Source organism: Marmota monax, unplaced genomic scaffold (genome assembly GCF_021218885.2).
Source record: "Marmota monax isolate L192 unplaced genomic scaffold, Marmota_monax_Labrador192_F-V1.1 WCK01_AAM20220418_F8-fsc00067, whole genome shotgun sequence".
NCBI lineage: Eukaryota > Metazoa > Chordata > Mammalia > Rodentia > Sciuridae > Marmota > Marmota monax.
Window position 1 is genome coordinate 5884515 of NW_026695065.1, and position 21516 is coordinate 5906030.

The window sequence follows — 21516 nt, forward strand, 5'->3', positions numbered from 1 at the left end:
TCTTCCTGAGGTTTCTTGTCTATTTTCTGAATTTTTGAATTTATGATTTGAAGTTTTTTTCATAATTTTAGAACTTTTACTTCAAGCTGAGATGGTATGGCAGGGTTTCTTTGCTTTGATTGTGTTATGTTTGGTTTCCGGAAAGAGTTTCCAACGTGTAAGTTTTCATTTTCATTTTCTATTTTCTTCTAATAATAGTTCCCTATGGTTTTTGGTCTTCTGTTTCCTGTTTATTCTTTCAATGTCTCATGTTTTCAAAATGAACAATAGGAGTTGGGGGTGAGATGTTTTTGTGACTTCTTAGTTTCTTAGTTCACTATACCCAGAGTTGTGGTGAAATGCAATGCATTTTAATTCATGTCATTTTTATTTGGTCAAGGGAAAAAAACTGATGTGCTTTATCACTTTGTGACTTAATTTTGTTTCGTAATTCATTTAATTTTCATCACTTGTTCGTTTTTTTTCCTTTATACCAACACATTAAGTGATATCTCCTGTTTCTAAATTGTCCCATTTTTCCCTTGAAATAATGCTTCCCTAAGACTTCTCATACACTTTCAAGTTTTTTTTTTTTATTCCACTTCAATTATTTTCCTGATTTTGTGCATTATATCTCACCTGTACTAAATATTTCCCCACCCAGGTCAGGTTCCTCTTTCTCTGGGAATGATTTTATCCATGTTCTGCCATAGGTAGTACATGAGACCTATACTTTTCTGTGATTTCTTTGCTGAGTCTGGTGTGGCATGGACTCAAACTGACTCTCTAATTTAAAAATATTTATTGACTACTATCTCTTTTCTTTAACATTGCTGTAACAAATTACCATAAACCAGATGGGTTAAAACAATAAAAATGAATTTTCTCTTAGTTTGTGAAACTAAAAATCTGAAAAGAAAGTAGTAGCAGGGCCATGATCATCTCTCAAGTCTCTAGGAAAGAATCCTCCCTTTCCTGTTCCTTGTTTCTGGTGGTTGTCAGCAATTGCAGGCTTTCTTATACAAGTGTTTGAAGACCCCCACAAAGTGAAAGACCTAAGGAATTTCATTCTGCTTGGGATCTTATTTTGCTCTGAAACTTATCCTCTGACTTATTGTAGTCCTAAAGTCAGGAAAAAAACTACAGAAAAGCTCTGTGGAAACAGTTCTCAAAAAGCCGCAGATAGGCCAAGATAACCACATATCTGAAATTCCAGATGGCTTCCACCTAGGTGTGGTCACCAGTATCTAAACTAGAAGCCCTGCAGTTTAGCACGTACACCCCTCTTGGCTTAAACCAATCAGTTTAAATGAATCCCCCTTTTGTACTGACCAATCACCCCTACCCAACTTGTTCCCGCCAGTGAATGTGCTAATCATGTTTTAGAGTTGTTATTTGATTTTCCCGCGGTGTGTGATGATTTGCTAAAAGAGGCTATGATGTATGTGAAGTCCCTGCCCTCTCCAAAGAATGTATAAAACTGCTGCAAATCCTGGGCTCAGGGCCTCTCAGTGTCACCAGTTGCTGTGTGTGCACGTGGAGGACAGAGCTAGCTCACAATAAACACCTCTTTGCTGCTTACATCGATCTTGGGTCTCTGGTGGTCTTTGGGGGTCCCATATTCGAGCATAACAAAAGACATTCAGATTTAGTTAGCTGTCACTATCTTAAGGGGACCTGGATCACCACAATAATAACGAAAACTAAGAAAATAATTTCTGGAAATATTTTAACAATTTTGCCCAAAGATGGTCTTATCTAAACCAACTGAAAAGCCAGCTGACATAACGGACCTTGGAGATTATCTTGATGACAATATAGATGCAGGATGCTAGTAGTAAATTAAATTTTAACAGTTGGTTAGCCAGTGATTTTTATTTTCATAAACAATGTCTATATCTGTTCTATAAGTTGATAGATTTAACACAATTTCTTCCCTATCCTTTGTACTCTATAGAATCACAAACATTTTATCAAAAGATAAAGTTTCTGGTTCATTTTTTTCTATCCACTCACATGTCTCTATATTTCTAAATCCCAATGTGATGATACTTAATTATCATTATTGTATTCTTTCCAGCTAGCCTCAGGCAGAATCTTGAAGTTAGTAATTATCCTAGGGAAATTACATAGATTTTTAAAGAACAAAATTGCTAAAAACCCCCCTTGTTACTTACAAGGAATTTATAAAATTATTATATGTTTACAGATTGGATGAATCATGGTATCCATTTAAAATATTCATTCTTTAGTGCATTATTTGCATTTGAATGATATATGTTCATATTTATGATTGATATATTTTTCTATAGCAATTACAAAAATGTGTGGTGCATATATTCACAGTTCTCTTTAATGAGTTATCTAGTGAAGAAACACTTTTCTTCAGCAGCTATGTGGAAAGTATGAGAACAAGTATAAAATGACAGATGATTCCCGATATATACATGTTTGTGAAATAGGGATCAAAGGCAGGGAATTGACCGGGTTTTTAGCCCTCCGTTTCCTCCTGACCTGAGGGAGAGATGGAGAAAGCACGCCCTGCCCAGTCGACTGGCCGCCCACACCCAGCCCTCCCTCACCAAGGATAATCAGAAGCATGCCAGGGAGACCAGTCAAAGCAGGATCTCAGTTTATTGAGAAAACACACACAGCTAATATAATGTACAGGAGCCAATCAGGGTAAAGGTCAGCAGGGTGGGGAGAATTTACATCTACACCCCTTCTACAGGCAGTAATGGGAGACAGGAGCTGTCCTGTCCCTGAGGGCAGAAGAGTTCTGAGCCTATCCTAGAGGTGATCTGATTTTTTGTCACAACCCAGGCAATGCCTCCTGGCTGATCGCCAGGTGCCATCTAGCCATGTGAGGCCCCAGGACCAGAAAGTGGGTAACAAGTTAGGTTTCTTCCTTTCTGATGCAACATGCCCCACATGTTATAGCATGCCCTACAGGGAATATATCCAAATATTTTTAGGCTACTTTTTTTGAAACCTAAAATCTTTGCAAATCATCCAAATAACATGATTTATGTACATATCCATTATCAAAATCATGCTACAAGGTAACCTTATCAAGGGAAATAGTAGTGTGATGTACACACACACACACACAAATACAGCTCCTGTCTGTTTATATGAATTTAGATGAAATAAAAGCTGAATTAGATCTCCCTTATCTGGCAATCTTTCTCTGTGTTTCAATGCTTATTCTCAGAAACATTGCAGCACAGTTCTTCTCACCTTTTACTGTAATATGTGCTGTGAATACCATTAGTCCATGAACTTCCACATTGATAGAGCAATTGTAATGGGACTTCTTGTGTATATAAGGAGTAGTCAGTTTTAATTTTTCTATATTCTTTCCTACTTGTCCTACTTTGAACCTGTTTATCTGTATATTCATTAGTCACTCTGACTCTGCTTTGTTCTGTTTAGAAGGTGGCTAAAACACTCTGGATTTTCCAGTCACTCCTCTCTGTTGACTTAAACCTAAGGGAAGTTATAGTGAGAGATTGGACGGTAGGACAAGTAGTTGTTTTTCCACTGTGGTTCCAGAACTGCCAGATGGCCAGATAGGTCTGCCATAGCTTAGCTTTCATTCAGCAAAAGTATCATATCTCTTTACTGTAGAATTGGCTGGGATTCCTGCTATTGCCAATATATTGGTTACCTCACTGCCTCTCATTGATTTTTCAGTTCTTCCATCAACTGGGAAAAAAGTCAACTACATCAAAGTCCATCTGCTTTAGGGGCTGGGGTTCTGTCTCAGCGGTAGAGAGCTTGCCTTGCACGTGCAAGACCCTGGGTTTGATCCTCAGCACCACATAAAAATAAATAAGTGAAATAAAGGTATTGTATCCAACTACAACTAAAAAAATAAATAAATATTTTTTTAAAAAGGCCATCTGCTTTAAATGCTATGTTATATTTCCTGGTTTCATCTTGGTTGGTCAGACCAGAATTAATATACACACAATGAGGCATTTCAGTGGAATGGTTAGACAACAGGGAAAGCTTAGAAAATAAACTACAAATTTCAGGATTTTTACTTTCTTCTGAATAAATGTATCCCTAAACACCACAATAATCTTGTATTTTAAGATGCTATTAAACAGGCATAGACTTTTTGTATATTTTGACAATAGTAACCATCTATGAGCATGAAAATTTTCATTCTTTGTTATGTTGTCTGTTTTCTTCCAATGGGAGAAACTATTTCAATGAATTATTAGTTGAGATTTAACCAGTACCTTTCCCTGTAGTAAATCAACCACTTACCATATATTTGTTGAATTCTTTCTGTGTACAAAACATGGCTATTGGATAAGAAAAATAAAGACATAAGAATTTATTTATAAGGAAAAAAAGTGAAAAAACAAAAATGTACCTTTGCTGTGAAATATTTACTGATCTCTAAAGAAAAACATTGGGATTTCAATTTAGAAACTTTTTCTTGATTAACTTCTACATAAGGATAAAAATGGATTAACTTATTTTTTTTACAAGCAGAGAGAACCTAATACTCACATGTTTAACTGCAGCTCCTAAATTCTCCCTTATCTTTTTTCATGATAGCATTTATAGGCTAACAGTTTGCTTGGAGTGCCTTTCATTCTACTCACATTTTTGTATGAGAAAAACTGAAGCCAAACAATCAGTTTGAAGAGAACTGTAATTTACATCCTGAATCATAAAATACCATAGTTTACTTGATTACAGTGTGCTGTTTTTTTTTTTAAATTCAGAGATTTAAACATGTCTTCTTTGACTCTATAGCACAGAATATATATAATTACAAAATCCTCTGGATTCTGCATATTCTAAACAAAAGACCACTTTTACCACACACATAAGACCATAAATGTAAAGCTGATATGGAGCTACATTTAGCTCAGTGAAACAGGAAGATAATGAATGCTAATTTTCTGATCTGAAGGTATTCAAACACTCCCCCAAGGTAACATGAACAATGTAACATGGTTTAATAGGGTACAATGTTGAATATTTTATTGTTAAAATTTCTGATTTTTCTTCCTAAGAAAACAAGTGGTGAAGTGCTTTATTATTTTGTTTATTTATTTTGCAATGGATAAATCCTTGTTTCATTTCAATGGCTGATCTACATAATCACCAAGGTTACTTGTACAGACAAGAAGATAACAAGAAGAAATTTATTTTTGTTATCTTCTTTCTTAACAGAGTCTTGATGATCTCCTTGGCCTGTATATGCTCCTCATGGTACTTGGCCTGCCTCCCTGATGGTAGATCTACTGGTCTCTGCTTGGTCAGCTAGGAGCTTCCTGTTGGTCTTTTCTGCATTTAGTTTGTAGATGTAGTCCATGAGAATATGCTTGTTTTTGAACACATTACCCTTCAAGTACAGGCTGTGATACATCTGGCAGTCAGTTTTCTTAGATCCACAGTATTTCTTGAGAAGCCTGTAAAGAATCCTCATCCTCCTTATTTGGGTTGATTTCTCCAGCATTTAAGGATTGGCACACTCTTTCCTTGCCTATGTCCATAAACCTACCTTTTTGGGAAGCCAAGCCACTTTCCTGGTATGAAGTCTGGGAATAGACAGTCACAAGCTTGTGGATAAACAGCTAATCTTTCATCAGCTTCCAGATCTTCTGCCAAAAGTTGGCATTAGCTATTTAATCTGTCTCATTGGGATCTAACAGACCATTTTGCCACAGCTGAGGACACTGAGGCAAGCCACTTCTGAAGCGTGAGCATACTTATGGTTGTGGCTGTGACAACAAAGGGAAAGCTTATGAAGTACTATAAATGTGTAAAGTATTAATCAAATATGGCTAGAAAAATAAAAATGAGATTATGGTTTGCCATACAACAGATATGATAGGCAGTTAGAAAGTATACATTATTTTTGACTGTAAATACACAGTTTGCATATAGATTTGAGTGGTTTTATAATCAAATTACTGCCTGTTCATTTGAAAACATCTTAATTAATATTCTGCTTATATATTTTATTGTAATTCAGTTTTAAAAATCATATCAAGCAAAAGAAAGCCACATGAAAAAGAAAATATTTCTGGACAAGAGAATATGAGTTTAATGTTATCTAATGGTAGAAATTTAAAATTAATTAATTGATTTCAAACAAGAAATTTGACAATAACTATCAAAAGAAAAATCATTTAGGAATACAAAGAAAATTTTATAGAGATTTTTTGTTGTAAATTATTCTAATAAATGAAATATGTTTCTTCAAAAGTTAAATTTTATTTTATAGTCTTCTCCCATGCTTGAATAATTGGGAAATATAAAACATTAATATTAGTATAGATGAAAGTGAATTTTTATCACTACATTGGATTCTACTTACTTTTACTTTTTTGGTATTTGCAATTAGTACAAGGATTTGAAATATGTTTTATTTTAAGTGTGAGAGCTAATCATAAGCAACAATGAAAAAAGAAAATTAAATTAAAAAAATAACAATTAGTAAGACTGAGGTAAGGTTCCACTTTGCAATAGAAGGTTATCTATGAAATTGTTACTTTTATGTCAGTTTTCTCCTTCTCTTTTTGTTCTCCAATGTCTGGAGCATTTCTAATGTTCCCTGTTGGAAATCATTTATCAGTTTAATGAAACATTCAAGAAAGGCTAACCAGAGGGGAGGAGGAGGGAAGATCTGATCCTTTTGTGGCACACATAGTATAACTACCCATCTCTCAGTGTATCTGACAGACTCCAAACATTAAATTAACTGAAATGAAAACCTCATTCTGAACTGTGATATCCCATACATACCAAACAGCCTGTGAAATGCCTGAGATTTTATGTCCAAATCCATTAAACACACTGCAGAGAAAAGGATAGCAAATGCATGGTTGAATATATGCTCATAGAAAGCTTCCATACTTTGTTAACTTCATAGCTGAATTGATCCACAGGGTGCAAGGCCAGGCAACGAGTATAGTAAATGGCCTGGCAGAGCTGGGAATGAAATTGCATTCTGAATGAAATCGCAACATTGGAAAGAAGCTCAAAATCAGAATCATTTTCTATTTTGTGATCTTTCTACTGTTCATGTGAATTTAAGTATGTGGAAATGGAGCTTGTAAGTGATTGCTGCTCAAAGGCAATGACAGTTGTTGGAGTGATGAGGTTTTCATAAAGACTAGAGTTTGATGGAAACCTTCTCAAGCATCCCTCCCTTGATTGTTTGGGTATTTTTGGTATCTTGAAGAGCTTCACTAGATCACTAACATGAGTTATTAAATTCTTCACTTCTTTTATTATTACCTTCATACTTTAACAAGTTTCAATGGCATACGGAGAAGTTTTCATTTTTTCTGTCTTGATGAAAGACCATATACAAATATCTAAAAGTCAGCAGCATGAGGTTAATGGCAATGAACTAGAATAAAACTAAATGTCACCACATCTTACTTTTTTCTAAAGCCTTCTAAGTAGATAAGACATATTCAGAAAGCTGTAAAATGTGCCCTTTGCTTACAAGAAAAAGGTCACATCTGCATTAACAAATTGTAATAGGTTACTCATAAATGATCATATCAGTGACTGAAATATGGTGCCTTGCATATTTTAAATATTGGTACAATTACTTTGACCCTAACTAGTGATTCTTTTTTAAAAACCTGATAGGTAGTACTTGAAAGATTTGAAAGATTGAATAAATAAATATAAATTCAAGAATCAAATAAAACAAGTCACAAAGTCAACATAATCACATTTTTTTTGTCACTTACACAGCTTACCTTTCAAGACTACATATTTAATTTTGCATGACCATAAACCTGAAAATTATCATACTCAGGATATACACAACAACCTTTTGGACTACAACAGATATGATAGGCAGTTAGAAAGCATACATGGAAAGTTTATAAGGGCATGCTCTTTTGTAATATATTCTTTTGAAAAAATACATTGTAAAATACCTGTCATGAAAGGGCAGCTAAAAACCAAGTGTATATCTTCAACTAACAATTTCTATTTGAATTTTTTTGATACATTGAAAAAAATGGAAGCAGAACTATGGCTAGGCCATTTGACTCAGTCTCGCTGTCTACATCTTAAGTTTTTGTTTGTTTGTTTGGTGTTCATTTTTATACCATCTACTGATTATTGAAGAATTTCAGAACTCCTTCATTAGAGCCAATTCTTATGGTCATGGAAAACATCCAACTTGTTACTGTTAAAGTTTTGAGACCCTTTAAATGAGAAAATACAATTTACAATTGCATACACTGGTCACTAGGATTACAACAAAAATAACAGGCAGCAGGTAATGGATAAAGAATGACAAATATGCTTGGATAGAAGTCCTCACAACATTAAAAAAGAATTAGTATTTATAATCAGAACATTTGCAGAACTGGAAAACAGAAGCTCTGCTGGGTCTTTAGTTCCATGGTGGAATGCGTGGCTAGCACATGTCTGCCCAGCTGGATCTCCAGCACTACAATAAATAAATAAATAAGCAAAGTCTTGATTCTAGTAAATTGGGTATTCTAGTAAATAGCTAGTAAACGCAATGCCAGTCCATACCCCAAATATCTCATGAAACAAAGTATTTAATACAAGATTGGAACTTGACAAGAATTTGTAAGGTAAAAAGCATAGCATCATTTTTTTTTTCCTGTGAAGCTTTCCTAAATAACTTTTATTTATTTACTTATGAAATAAGTATCTGTTGAATGCTTACCATATGACAGGACCTTGTTTACTTTGGATAATAACTGAAGAACAGAGATATGGTTCTTGTCCTCAACAAATATACAAAAAGAAATTAATCACTTCTTTCTCTTTACTCAAATAGGTGTTTATTCATGTTAAAAATAATTATAATCACTGATGTTCATTTTTGTGTTTTCCACTAAAATGTGAGCCCCTAGCCAGATCAGGACAAATGCAATATTTCCTGTTTGGATTTCCACCACATTGTTCAGTAACTAGTCATGATGGTTTCTTTGAAATGAACTATGAAGATAATGAATAAATGGTTTATGACAAATATATGCTTGAAACTTTCAGTTCAGCTGCTATTAAATTTATAAGAAAAAAGTTTATGCCTAATTTTCTATTCTATTGAAATGCTTAAAATCATTTCCAGGACTAAGGGTTCAGTGAAATTTGATTGACTAGTGTGAAAACTTCTTTTCTTGGGAAAGAGATACATATGGAAAGAAACTTTAAGGTCAAAATAAGGAACTTTCCTCATACTTTATCTCCATGTTTCTTATAACTCCTTTCTCTTAAAATATTAAGGTAGGTTAATCTCAATTGAAGAAAATATAACAAATGTGTAACTGGTTTCAGAAAAAAAAACTACTCAAAATTGAATGGTAAACAAACCATTAACAAAACATTAGGATTTCCACTGAAGTTCATGGTTGGGAAAAAACCCAAACAACAACAGCAACATAGAAAACACCATTCTGTGTGTGATTCTAGAAGAAGAGGGGAAAATGAAATGTTATATTTTATATTTTATTTAATAATTTGATCATAATTTTCCCAGTTTAAACAAGATGCCCCTGAGATCACTCTTTCAACTTCCTTATAATTCTTATGAAGACAAAAATGGAGTTAAAAATAATAAGCAAAAAATAATAAGGTTGATATAATACTTATTGGTATAACTGGTAAGGAATGCATCCTTATAACAAGAAAAACAGAGCTGAAAGAAGTTCTGTAATGAACAATATGCAGAGCAACCCTGCCAACAAAACAGTCAGGATTTTATTAATCAGAAAACTGGACAATCAGCCTACTTTGGCTTGGATATCATTTCTGAAATACTGTTACAATATTATTCCAAGAAAAATACCTTGCCTTTGGACTATATTTTTCATTTACATTCAGAGAAATACAGTAATCCTTCTGTCACCTCCAAAAAGGTCTTAAAATAGAGTGGATAATGGCAGTACATTATAGATTACAAAGTATAAGCACCAAAAAAATTTGTGGACTAATGTAAAGCAGGTAAAGACCAAAGGACCATATGTGGTGAGTGCTTAGAATTTAATTTTTTCAGGTAGTTCATAGGTTAGAGTGTTCTAGGATGCTTATACAGTTGTAGTAAATACATTATTTTATCATAGTAATAATTAGAATATGATCTATGCATATTAACCTTCTCCATTCATTGTTTGAAAAAAATACACTTAGTATTATAGAATAGGTACACTATTAGTCCATGTATTTATTTGAATAGACTCATATTTGAGCATTGAATCCAACAAAAAAAGGACATTCCCAGAGAAATGAGACATTGTCCTCCATTTGTGTACACTGAGTTGAAATGCATTCTACTGTCACGTATAACTAATTAGAACAAAAATTTTTAAAAGGATGTGTTATAAAACCATGTAAAAGTCTACTTCTAAGTTATAAAATTTATATCATGTGAAAATTCTGATTTTCTACTTCTATTGAATGTGTATGATATATTAAGCTGATCGAAACAATATTCTGTCTTAAGGAAAATATTATGTGTATCTCTCTCTTATGATTCCATATATTTTAACAGGAGTAAAAATTCTTTAAAAGGACTCTGAAAAGTACTGTGGATATGAGGAAAGGACAAGTACCCCTGAAGTCTAAGAATACACATTCTCCTGAAATTTTTTCTTACACAAAAGAAAAGTGAATGAAAAAGAAAGAAAGAAAGAAAGAAAGAAAGAAAGAAAGAAAGAAAGAAACCTGATTGGAATTACCAATGAGATGCTGGAAATGCGTCCTCCATGAAACATGAACAGAAAGTCAAAAAAGTCTTTAAGCTGCAAATAAATGAAAATGAAAAAGTGAGCAATTTATCTGGATATCAGAAAATGGACATTCAATTGAAGATTCAGATATTCTTAGACAACAAATTAAAACTAGAAATAAACATTCAAATTTATAACTTAAAATTGCCCTTAAGTTGAAAACAATCATGTGTATACAAACTGAAAGGCTCCCTAGTAAATAAACCTAGACTCACTGAAAAATTTTAAGATTACAGAGAAAAATTTAAGTCATTAAATTAAGAGGGAAATATGTAACATAAACACATGGAATAAAATTGAGTTAGCCAGGCTCAGTGGTGCACACCTATAATCCCACCAGCACAAGAGGCTGACACAGGAGGATCATGAGTTCAAAGTCAGTGTCAGCAAAAGTGAGGTGCTAAGCAACTCAGTGAAACCCTGTCTCTAAACAAACAACAACAACAACAACAACAAAACCCCCAAACAACACTGGCTTATAAGGAGACTATCCTTTGCCTCTCTACTCTCTCCTCATGAAATAGATTCCTACCCTTTTTTAAAAAAAAAAAAATTATTTAAAGACCAGGTCTCACTGAGTTGCTTAGGGACTAACTAAATTGCTGAGGCTGGCTTTGAACTCACAATCCTCCTGCCTCAGCATTCCCAGCCTAAGATAAGTTTTAATGTCACTGTTATATTCAACATTTGTTTTTGCCACTGTTACAAAAAGATCTGACAATAATAATTTTAAAGGATGAAAAGTTTATTTCAGCTTATGGTTTCAGATGTCTCAGTCCATAGACAGCCAACTGTACTGCTCTGTGCCTGAGGTGAGGCAGAACATCATGGCAGAGAGTTGTGGTGGAGGAAATCAGCTCAGGACATGACCACCAAGGAGCAGAGAGAGACTGCAGACCAGAGACAAAATCTATACCCTCAACATAAGCCCAGAGTGGCCCACCTCCTCCAGCCACACCCTACCTGCCTACAGTGACCATTGAGTTAATCCCTATCAGGGGAGTGATGCATTGATTAGGTTAAGGTTGTTATAACCCAGTCATTTCCCCCTTCTGAAATTTCTTGCATTGTCTCACACATGAGCTTTTGGGAGACAACTCATATATTAACCATAACAATCACCCTTGTACTCATCAAATTAAATCATGAAATATTTAATGATATTTATTTAAAATTCAGTTGTTCCCATAAAACTCCTTGATAAGTACTGGTAACTACAGGTGTGTAATATTACAATCAGGGAAGGATAGTTTAACTATTGAAATATGAGAAAACCATAATGGAAAAGGTAAATTTGAAAAAAATTGAAATGATATTGTGGGAAAAGTTAAAACCATAAATGCAGCCCTGGCATAGTGGCTCACACCTGTAATCCCAGCAATTTAGGAGGCTGAGGAAAGAGGATCATAAGTTCAAAGCCTGCCTCAGCAAATTAGTGAGGCCCTAAATAATTTAGTCAGATCCTGTGTCTAAATAAAATATAAAAAAAGGGCTGGGGATGTGCTTCAGTGGTGAAGTGCCCCTGAGTTTAACCCCTGTACCACCCACCAAAAAATAATAGGAAGAAAAAGGAAAAAAAAAGACTCATTGATTTTAAAGGAGTGCTATTTGACACATCTTAAAAATAAAAGAGAAATATGAGCCCCAAATTAAGAGATACATTATAATATTAGATAAACCATGAAAGAAAACAATTTCAAAAGACCCACATATGTGCCCCCATAATATTCTGAAAATGTTTAATCTTGGAACACATAAATCACAGACAACACTATCCTTTACTCTGCAAGTTATATAAAGTTTCAGTTTAGTTTGTATTTAAAAATATCATTACTATTGTTGCTGACATAGGAAGAAGGGTGCTTTTAATATTTTCTATGGAGCTAATTTCAATAGACTTTTCTTTTTTAAATATTCTTCCTTTATATGGAATAAAGCTCTGATGCATCTTTCATATAGAGAAAAACTCTGGATGTAACTTTTTCTAAATTTATTTGTTTAGTGGTATGTGTTTGTGTGTGTGTGTGTTAAAATACACATACCATAAAATTTACCATTTTAACCATTTTCAAGCATTCAATTCAGTGATGTTAACATATTAATATTGTGCAAAAAATATCCACCATCTACCTCTAAAACTTTTATCTTTCCAAACTGAAATTCTGTACTTATTAAATAATAACTCTCACTTCTCCTTTAACCCCATGCCACAGCCAGAGGCATTCTACTTTTGTCTTTATGAAATTCACTACTCCAGGTACTTCACATAAGTGGGATCATCATGAAATACTTGTCTTTTTCTGTCTGACTTATTTTACTTAGCAAAGGTCATATGACTCTATATCTAGAATATCATAAGAATCACAAAACACTGTTAGAATTAAAGAATGAAATCAACAAAGTAGTAGGATACAAAGGCAACATACAAATATTATCTACTATTTATTTGAACCAATAACTATCTATCTGAAAAAAATCAAGAAAAACACAAAACATGTTGAAATAAACTTGATGAAGGAAGTGATAGATCTGTATACTGAAAAATGTAAAACATTCATAAAAATTGAAGAAGCCAGAAGTAAGTGCAAACATTTTCACAGAGTGTAAGAATTAATATTATTAAAGTGCCCCAACAATCTGAAGTGATATTCAAATTCAATGCAATCCCTATCAAAATCCCAATAGTAATTTTCACAGAAAGAGAAAAAGAGTAAATTTTTGGAACTACAAAAGACCTTGAATAGTCAAGGTAATATTAAGAAAGAAAAAAAAAATAAGCTGGAGACATTTTTTATTTCAGATTATATTGCAAAGCTACAAAAATATATAAAAGACTGGCAAAAACAGAAATAGAATAACTGAATAGAATAAAAAGCTCATGAATGGGCTTAAATACATATGATCAAGAAATTTTGAAAAGTTCATTAAGAAAACATAATAGGAAAGGGGTAGTCTCTTCAACAAATATTGTTGAAAAACCATATTCACACCAAACAAAATAAATTAATTAATTAAAGTCTTATCTCATCCTATAGCATTACAGGACTAAACACAAGCCTCAAGAGTGTAAAACTCCTCAAAGATTCTCAAAGAAATTAGAGTGTAAAAGATTTTTGATATTAGCCTTGGCAAGTATTTTGATGTCACATCAAGATCTAAGACAACAAAACTAAAAAATAAATAAGTGGGACTATATCAAACACAAAAGCTTCCACATAACTGCTGGGAGGCATTAGCCAAGTAGGTATGACAATTTCCTTGCCAGCGTACCCCATGTTGCTTAGTGGAAGGACAGCTGATTGGCCCTCAAACCCCGTAGTTGATAAATGGGATCCTGAGACAGGACCTCAAAGGTTAGCATGCACTGTACTTGAACAGGTAGGAGGGCAGCGAATTCACAGTGCTTTAGATTTTAAAACAGTAAAGCAGTTAAAGGAGGCTGTAACAACCTATGGTCCCCAAGCTCCCTTCACGGTAAGCATGGTCGAGTCCATTACTAACTTGGACATGACGCCAGCAGATTGGGCTAGCATGTGTAAATCTGTACAAAATGGAGGACAATATTTGTTATGGAAGGTTGCCAATGAGGAATTTTGCACGGAGACAGCTAGGCGAAATGCAGCAGCTGGTTACCCTCAAAGAAATCTAGATATGTTGTTAGGAAAAGGACCTTATGAGGGTCAACGGCAACAAATTGAATATGATCCTGCTATATATGCACAAATTGCTGCAGACGCAGTTAGGGCATGGAAGACTTTACAAGGACATGGAGATTTACAAGGTCAGCTATCTAAGGTAATACAGAGAGCTAATGAACCTTACGCTGACTTTGTAGATAGGCTAATTCAAACGGCTGCCAAAATTTTGGGGGATACAGAACAAGCAATGCCATTAATAAAACAACTGGCTTATGACCAAGCAAATCGTTGCTGCAGAGAGGTTATTAGACCATGGAGACATGAAGATTTAAACACATATATTAAATTATGTAGAGATATTAATGAACAAGGGCAAGTCTTGGCAGCTGCAGTACAACAGGCTTTAGATGCCAGGCCAAAAACATGCTATGATTGTGAACAAACAGGACATTTTAAAAGGAATTGCCCCATAGGAGGAGGGTTTAACAAAAGTAGGTATCAAAGGAATAGAATACCGGGTATTTGCCCACGATGCCTGAGAGGGAGACATTGGGCTAATGAATGCCGTTCTCAAACCACCATAGAGGGTAATCCCTTATCAAAAAATGGACCAAGACCAGGTATTTATCCACGATATCGTGGAGAAAGGCATCAGGCTCCATTGCCAAAAAACGGACAGGGGGGCCCAATGTCCCGGGGCCCACAACCACAAATCTACGGGGCAGTTGAGGAACCCAGCAACCCCATCAGGGTAGTGCCCAGGACACATTTTCCATTAGATCCCTCATCAGACAAACCAGAGGGAGTGCAGGGTTGGACATCTGCGCCTCTGCCAGAGCAGTATTAACTCCAGAGATGGGAGTTCAAATCATTCCCACAGGAGTAAAAGGACCTCTTCCCCAAGGAACAGTAGGCTTATTATTGGGACGTAGTTCATCTACATTAAAAGGACTTATGATAAGTCCTGGAGTAATTGATCCCGATTATGTAGGTGAAATAAAAATTATAGCTAGTTCTCCAAGTGGTATATCAGTAATTTCACCTGGAGATAGAATAGCACAGTTGTTAATAATACCCAGCCTACATAATAAATTTCCTAGTCATAGTGTAGAAAGAGGTTCCAGGGGATTAGGCTCCACAGGTGTAGATTGGGCTATGTTGTCTTTAAATTTAGATTCTCGCCCAATGCTAAAACTAAATATTCAAGGTCATGAGTTTAATGGGCTACTGGACACAGGAGCTGACCTTAGCATCATATCTCGTCAAGAATGGCCAATTGGCCATTACAACAAGCCACTCAAACGCTTTGAGGCCTAGGAGTGGCGACTAATCCCCATAGAAGTTCTATGATATTAGATTGGAAGGATCCTGAAGGATGTGAAGGAACTATACAGCCATATGTATTGGATCATCTTCCTATAAATTTATGGGGACGAGATGTCCTAGATCAATTAGGTTTGACGTTAACAAATAACATCAATCCTAATGCGCCCACTACTAGGGCTAGACAAGGCTTTAGGAAAGAAAAAAGATTAGGAAAACAAGGGCAAGGTATAGCAGCACCAATACAAATATATCAAGGAACAGACAGACATGGGTTGGATTTTCAGAAAGGGCCACTGAGACAATCAAAATTACTTGGAAATCAGAAAGACCAGTGTGGGTTCCTCAGTGGCCCCTGACTAAAGAAAAGATACAAGTAGTCCATGATCTGGTCAAACAACAATTAGCGGAAGGACATATACAACCTTCCATATCTCCCCGTAATACTCCCATTTTTGTCATTAAAAAGAAATCTGGTAAATGGAGATTATTGGAAGATTTAAGAGCCATTAATAATGAGATGGTTATTATGGGACCTGCTCAATCAGGGATTCCTCAGTTGTCTGCTTTGCCAAAAACCTGGCATGTTTTAGCTATAGATATTAAAGATTGTTTTTTTTTCAATTCCAATTTATCCTGAGGATAGTCCACGTTTTGCATTTACTATCCCTGCATTAAATCATGAAGGTCCTGATCAGAGATATGAATGGAAAGTACTCCCTCAAGGGATGGCTAACAGTCCAACTATGTGTCAAATATATGTTAACAAAGCAATCCAGCCACTTAGAAATCAAAATCCTGAACTACAAATATTTCACTATGTGGATGATGTATTATTGGCACATAAAGATAAAAACATATTGCTGGAATGTTATGCCACACTTACAAACTTATTAAAAAATTATAATCTAGAGATAGCAATAGATAAAGTACAATTAAATTTTCCAATTAATTATTTAGGAGTTCTATTATCCTCAACCATGGTCCGTCCACCAAAAATTCAAATACGAGTAGATCAACTCAAATCACTTAACGACTTTCAAAAGTTATTGGGAGACATAAATTGGATAAGGCCTTATCTAGGTATACCAACAGGAGAGTTGGGACCTTTATTTGATATTCTAAAAGGTCCATCAGATCCAAATTCACCCTGCATGTTAACTCCTAAAGCAAGAAAGGCATTAAAAATTATTGAAACATACATGGAAAATATACATTTGGATAGAATTGATATAAGTTTGCCTTTATTATTTATTGTACTACCAACAAAAAATATTCCTACAGGAGTATTTTGGCAAGAAGGTCCATTATTGTGGACACATTTATCTTATTCTCCTAACACTATTCTTACTAGGTATCCTGAGGCTGTAGGACAATTAATACTCAAAGGAATAAAAGCAGCAAAGGGTGTGTTTGGAATTTCTCCCAATAAAATTATTACTCCATATACTATGGATCAAATTGATGAGTTAGCTAATGAGTTAAATACTTGGGCAATAATCATGTGTAAATCTAATGTTTCATTTGATAATCATTTACCATCTAATCCTTTGTTGTCTTTTTGGTCTAAGCATCCTGTAGTTTTTCCTAAAATGACAAGAAAAACACCTATCATGAATGCTCCAAATATATTCACTGATGGGTCTAATAATGGTACAGCAGCAGTAGTTACCCCTGATCAAACTTTAACATTTTTAGTACCCAAACAATCAGCTCAAAAGGTAGAGCTTAATGCAGTTTTACAAGCTTTTTTGATGTTTAAAGATTCTGTATTTAATTTATTTTCTGATAGTCAGTATGTAGTTAATGCTATAGTATCTCTTGAAGATGCTGGTAGGATTTCCCCTTCTTCTACTGTTTTCTCTTTGTTTTCCACTATACAAAGTCTAATCTGGGACAGAAAAGATCCATTCTTTATAGGACATATTAGGGCACATACAGGATTGCCTGGAGCCCTTAGTTTAGGCAATGATTTAGCAGATAAAACTACACATGACATACATATTTTCTCTACATTTGAAGAAGCTACAAATTTTCATAAAAGGTTTCATGTTAATGCTAATACTTTACAAAAGTGTTTTAAAATAACTAAGGAACAAGCCAGACATATAATAAAACAATGTCAAAATTGTGTGACATTTTTACCACAAGTTAATCTTGGAGTCAATCCTAGAGGACTGATACCTAACCATATTTGGCAGATGCACGTCACACACTTGCCAGAATTTGGAAAATTAAAATATTTACACGTTACAGTTGATACTTCTTCTGGATTTTTGATGGGCTCCCTTCATGCCGGAGAAAAAACTAAAGATGTTATAGCTCATTGCTTACAAAATTTTGCCACTGTGGGCGTTGCTAAACAGTTAAAAACCGATAATGGTCCTGGCTATACCTCTACCTCTTTTAAACAATTTTGCTCATCATTTGGTATTACTCATATAACAGGAATCCCATACAATCCACAGGGACAAGGCATAGTTGAAAAAGCTCATCAAACTATTAAAACGTACTTATTAAAGCAAAAAGAGGGAATTGGAAAGGGGTATATATCCCCCAAAGATAAACTTAAAATAACGCTTTTTACTCTAAACTTTTTAAATTTGGATTCATCAGGACTTAGTGCTGCGGAAAGGCATATGTATCTAAAAAATGTAAATATGCCTAAGGTACTTTGGAAAGATATTCTAACAGGATAATGGAAAGGTCCTGACCCAGTGATTGTCTGGAGTCGGGGGTCTGTTTGTGTGTTTCCACAGGGAGAATAGCAGCCGATTTGGATTCCAGAGAGATTAATTAAAACAATTTCTACAGATCGAAAAGAAGATGATTTGACTCACATCCATAACAGCTGATATCCAGAACTCCAGCTTGGCCATTCTTACATCTGCGACAGTGATTAACCAGGATGCTTTTTTCAATAGCTATTTTATTATTGCCTTTTTCCACATCATAAGGTTCTATTTTTATTTTTTGAGCTCATACAAACCTAGGTTAATGTTTTTCTGATCTGTTTTATTTTTTTGACTGTGGAGTTTTTAAACATTGCAATGGAGATTTCACCCAGGTAAAGCTACAAGGCCTTTACTATTTTCTTATGTGTTGTATGTTTGTGTACACTCTTGTGTTTTGTGTTGTATCTGTATGTGCGTATGTCCATATTTCTTATATGAGGAGCGCTCATGAAAAAATGGATCCGTATTATTATTATTATTTTTTTATTCACGTGATTTAAATGGTTTAATTTAAATTAGGTAAACAGCTGTTAAGGATTGTTTTTAAAGGTGGTTAACAGATCTGTTTGTTTACTAATTTAAATTAGGTAAAAAGCTGTTAAGGATTGTTTTTAAAGTAGGTTAACAGATCTGTTTGTTTACTTTCACCTTTCCTTTTCATTATATTCAATAATTCTTTTCAGGATAATGTCTTTTTAGCATCATTGCCAGAATTCCTATCTTCATCCCAGTGCTGGTGAAGACAAAGATAAAACCAAACTACAGCTTCTATGATAGCTATCACAGTAAACTGTATAAACTGATGCATCAATGAATATAACTCAACAAGTAATGCTCAATCAAGGAGTCAGCTTACTTTGGGAGGAAACGGATTTTGGGAGGAAATGGACATATTGATAGATTCCTCTGCTTTGAACTGCTTGCAGAACTTGCCTGGACTATGTAACTATCGTTTGGTGCAGCGAATTGTGGTAATGCTGGCATATCTTTGCTGATGGTGTCACCAGTGATGCAATTTTTATTTCCTTGCCAGCACACCCCATGTTAATTGTGGTAGTACTGACATATCTTTGCTGATGGTGTCACCAGTGATGCAATTTTTCCCAAGGAGCTGTCAATTGGCTTGGTGTTGTGGCATTTCTGTATCCTCCTCCCTTCTGCTGGTGATGGTCTAAAATTTGGGAGCCAATGGCTATATTCTGGACCGGTAGTCAGTGACGGGTATGATCCAATTGCAGTGGTATCAACCTAAGACAGGAGGCTGATGCCTAAAGGTCAGTTTTCCTATGACGGGTAAGAACCATATGTTGAATTGGACAACCTACCAGGCACGGTCCTTAAGCCACATTAACCTCACTCCCCCACTGGCACCAAGGCCAAATTTGGGGGCCAACAGAGGTGAGGCAAAGAACCTCACCCCCCCACTGGTGCATAGACCTATCCACAAGTATGGCTGTATGCTGGACCGGTAGTCAGTGACGGGTATGATTCAATTGCAGTGGTATCAACCTAAGACAGGAGGCTGACGCCTAAAGGTCAGTTTTCCGATGACGGGTAAGAACCATATGTTGAATTGGACAACCTACCAGGCACGGTCCTTAAGCCACATTGCTTGTTGTTTAATTAATCAGAAGGGGGGAGATGCTGGGAGCCATTAGCCAAGTAGGTATGACAATTTCCTTGCCAGCATACCCCATGTTGCTTAGTGGAAGGACTCGTGGAAATAGGACATTTTGCAGTGACATTGCAGTTAGGTGACCTTGCTCAAGGACCAGGGCGGATCCGGGACTAGGGTGTTCCCGGTTTAGGATAATCGGGTTTAGGGCGTTCCAGGTTTAAGATTATTCCTGCTGGGAATAGGGCGTATCCTGCAGCCTGTGTTCCCCTTGAGTTCTTACGGGATTCAGACAGTATTTTTTGGGAGACAGAAGCCCAGTGGGAGTGGATTTGGGCAGAGAACGTGGATTTCCCCAGAACGTGTTTGTAGACGGCTGGTGTGAGTTTGGGAATAAAGAGTTGCTGTTTGAATCTACAAGTGTGTGGTGGCTCGTGATTGTGTGCCCAGCCAGACTGCGGCATTTGTGCCCAGCCAGACTGCGGCACATAACAAAAAAGAAAAAAAATAATAAATTGACAGAATGAAAAGTGAGGTTATAGATTTGGAGAACATATTTATAAATCTTGAATCTGATATGGGACTAATATCCAAAATATAAGAAACTCACACAATAGTAAAAAAAATAATAATCCTATCAAAAATATGCAAATGGCTGAGTGTGTTAAAACATATCTATAATCCCAGTGGCTTGGCAGGCTGAGGCAGGAAGATCACAAGTTCAAGGCCAGCCTCAGCAACTTAGTGAGGCCCTAAGCAACTGAGACCCTGTCTCAAAGAAAAAAAAAGGACTGTGGATGTAGCTCAGTAGTAAAGCACCTGTGGATTCAATCCCTAGTCCTCCCCCACCAAAAAATGAATAAAGAAACTGAATAGACATTATTTTAATAAAATACATAATACTGGCCAGCAAGTATATAGATGGCGCTCAATATTCTTGATTGTTTTGGTTTACGTATGAGACGTTTCCTGTGTGAGACAATGAAAGAAAGTTCATAGGTGACATGATCAGGTTATTCAAGCCTTAATCTAATCAACACATAATCCACTTGACTAGATTAACTTGGCAGTAACTATAGGCAGTTAGGTTGTCAATGGAGGCATAACTTCGGGGTACATATTTTGTCCCTGGGGAGTCGAGTTCTGCCTGCTTCCTGATTGCCATGTTCTACGCTACTTTTTTCCACCATGAATTTTTTCCTCACCTTGGGTGCAGAATTATGGAGTGGGCTGTATATGGACTGAGACGTCTCATACCTTGAGCTAAAACAAATTTTCCTCCTCTTTTTATTCCTATCAGATATTTTGGTCACAGCTATAATAAAGCTGACTAAAACACTGATCATCAGGTAAATGGAAATCAAGACCACAATGAGATAGCCCTATCACACCTCTTTAGATGGCTGTCATCAAAAAACAAGGAAACAAATAAGAGATAACAGGTGCTAGTGAGGGTGTGGAGG

The 21516-nt window shown here is 35.5% G+C and overlaps 1 pseudogene; it reads right to left on the reverse strand.

Annotated features, from left to right (window-relative positions):
- Positions 1–924: 924 nt before the first annotated feature.
- Positions 925–21516, reverse strand: part of LOC124081604 (large ribosomal subunit protein eL19-like) — a 54539-nt pseudogene continuing 33947 nt past the window's right edge.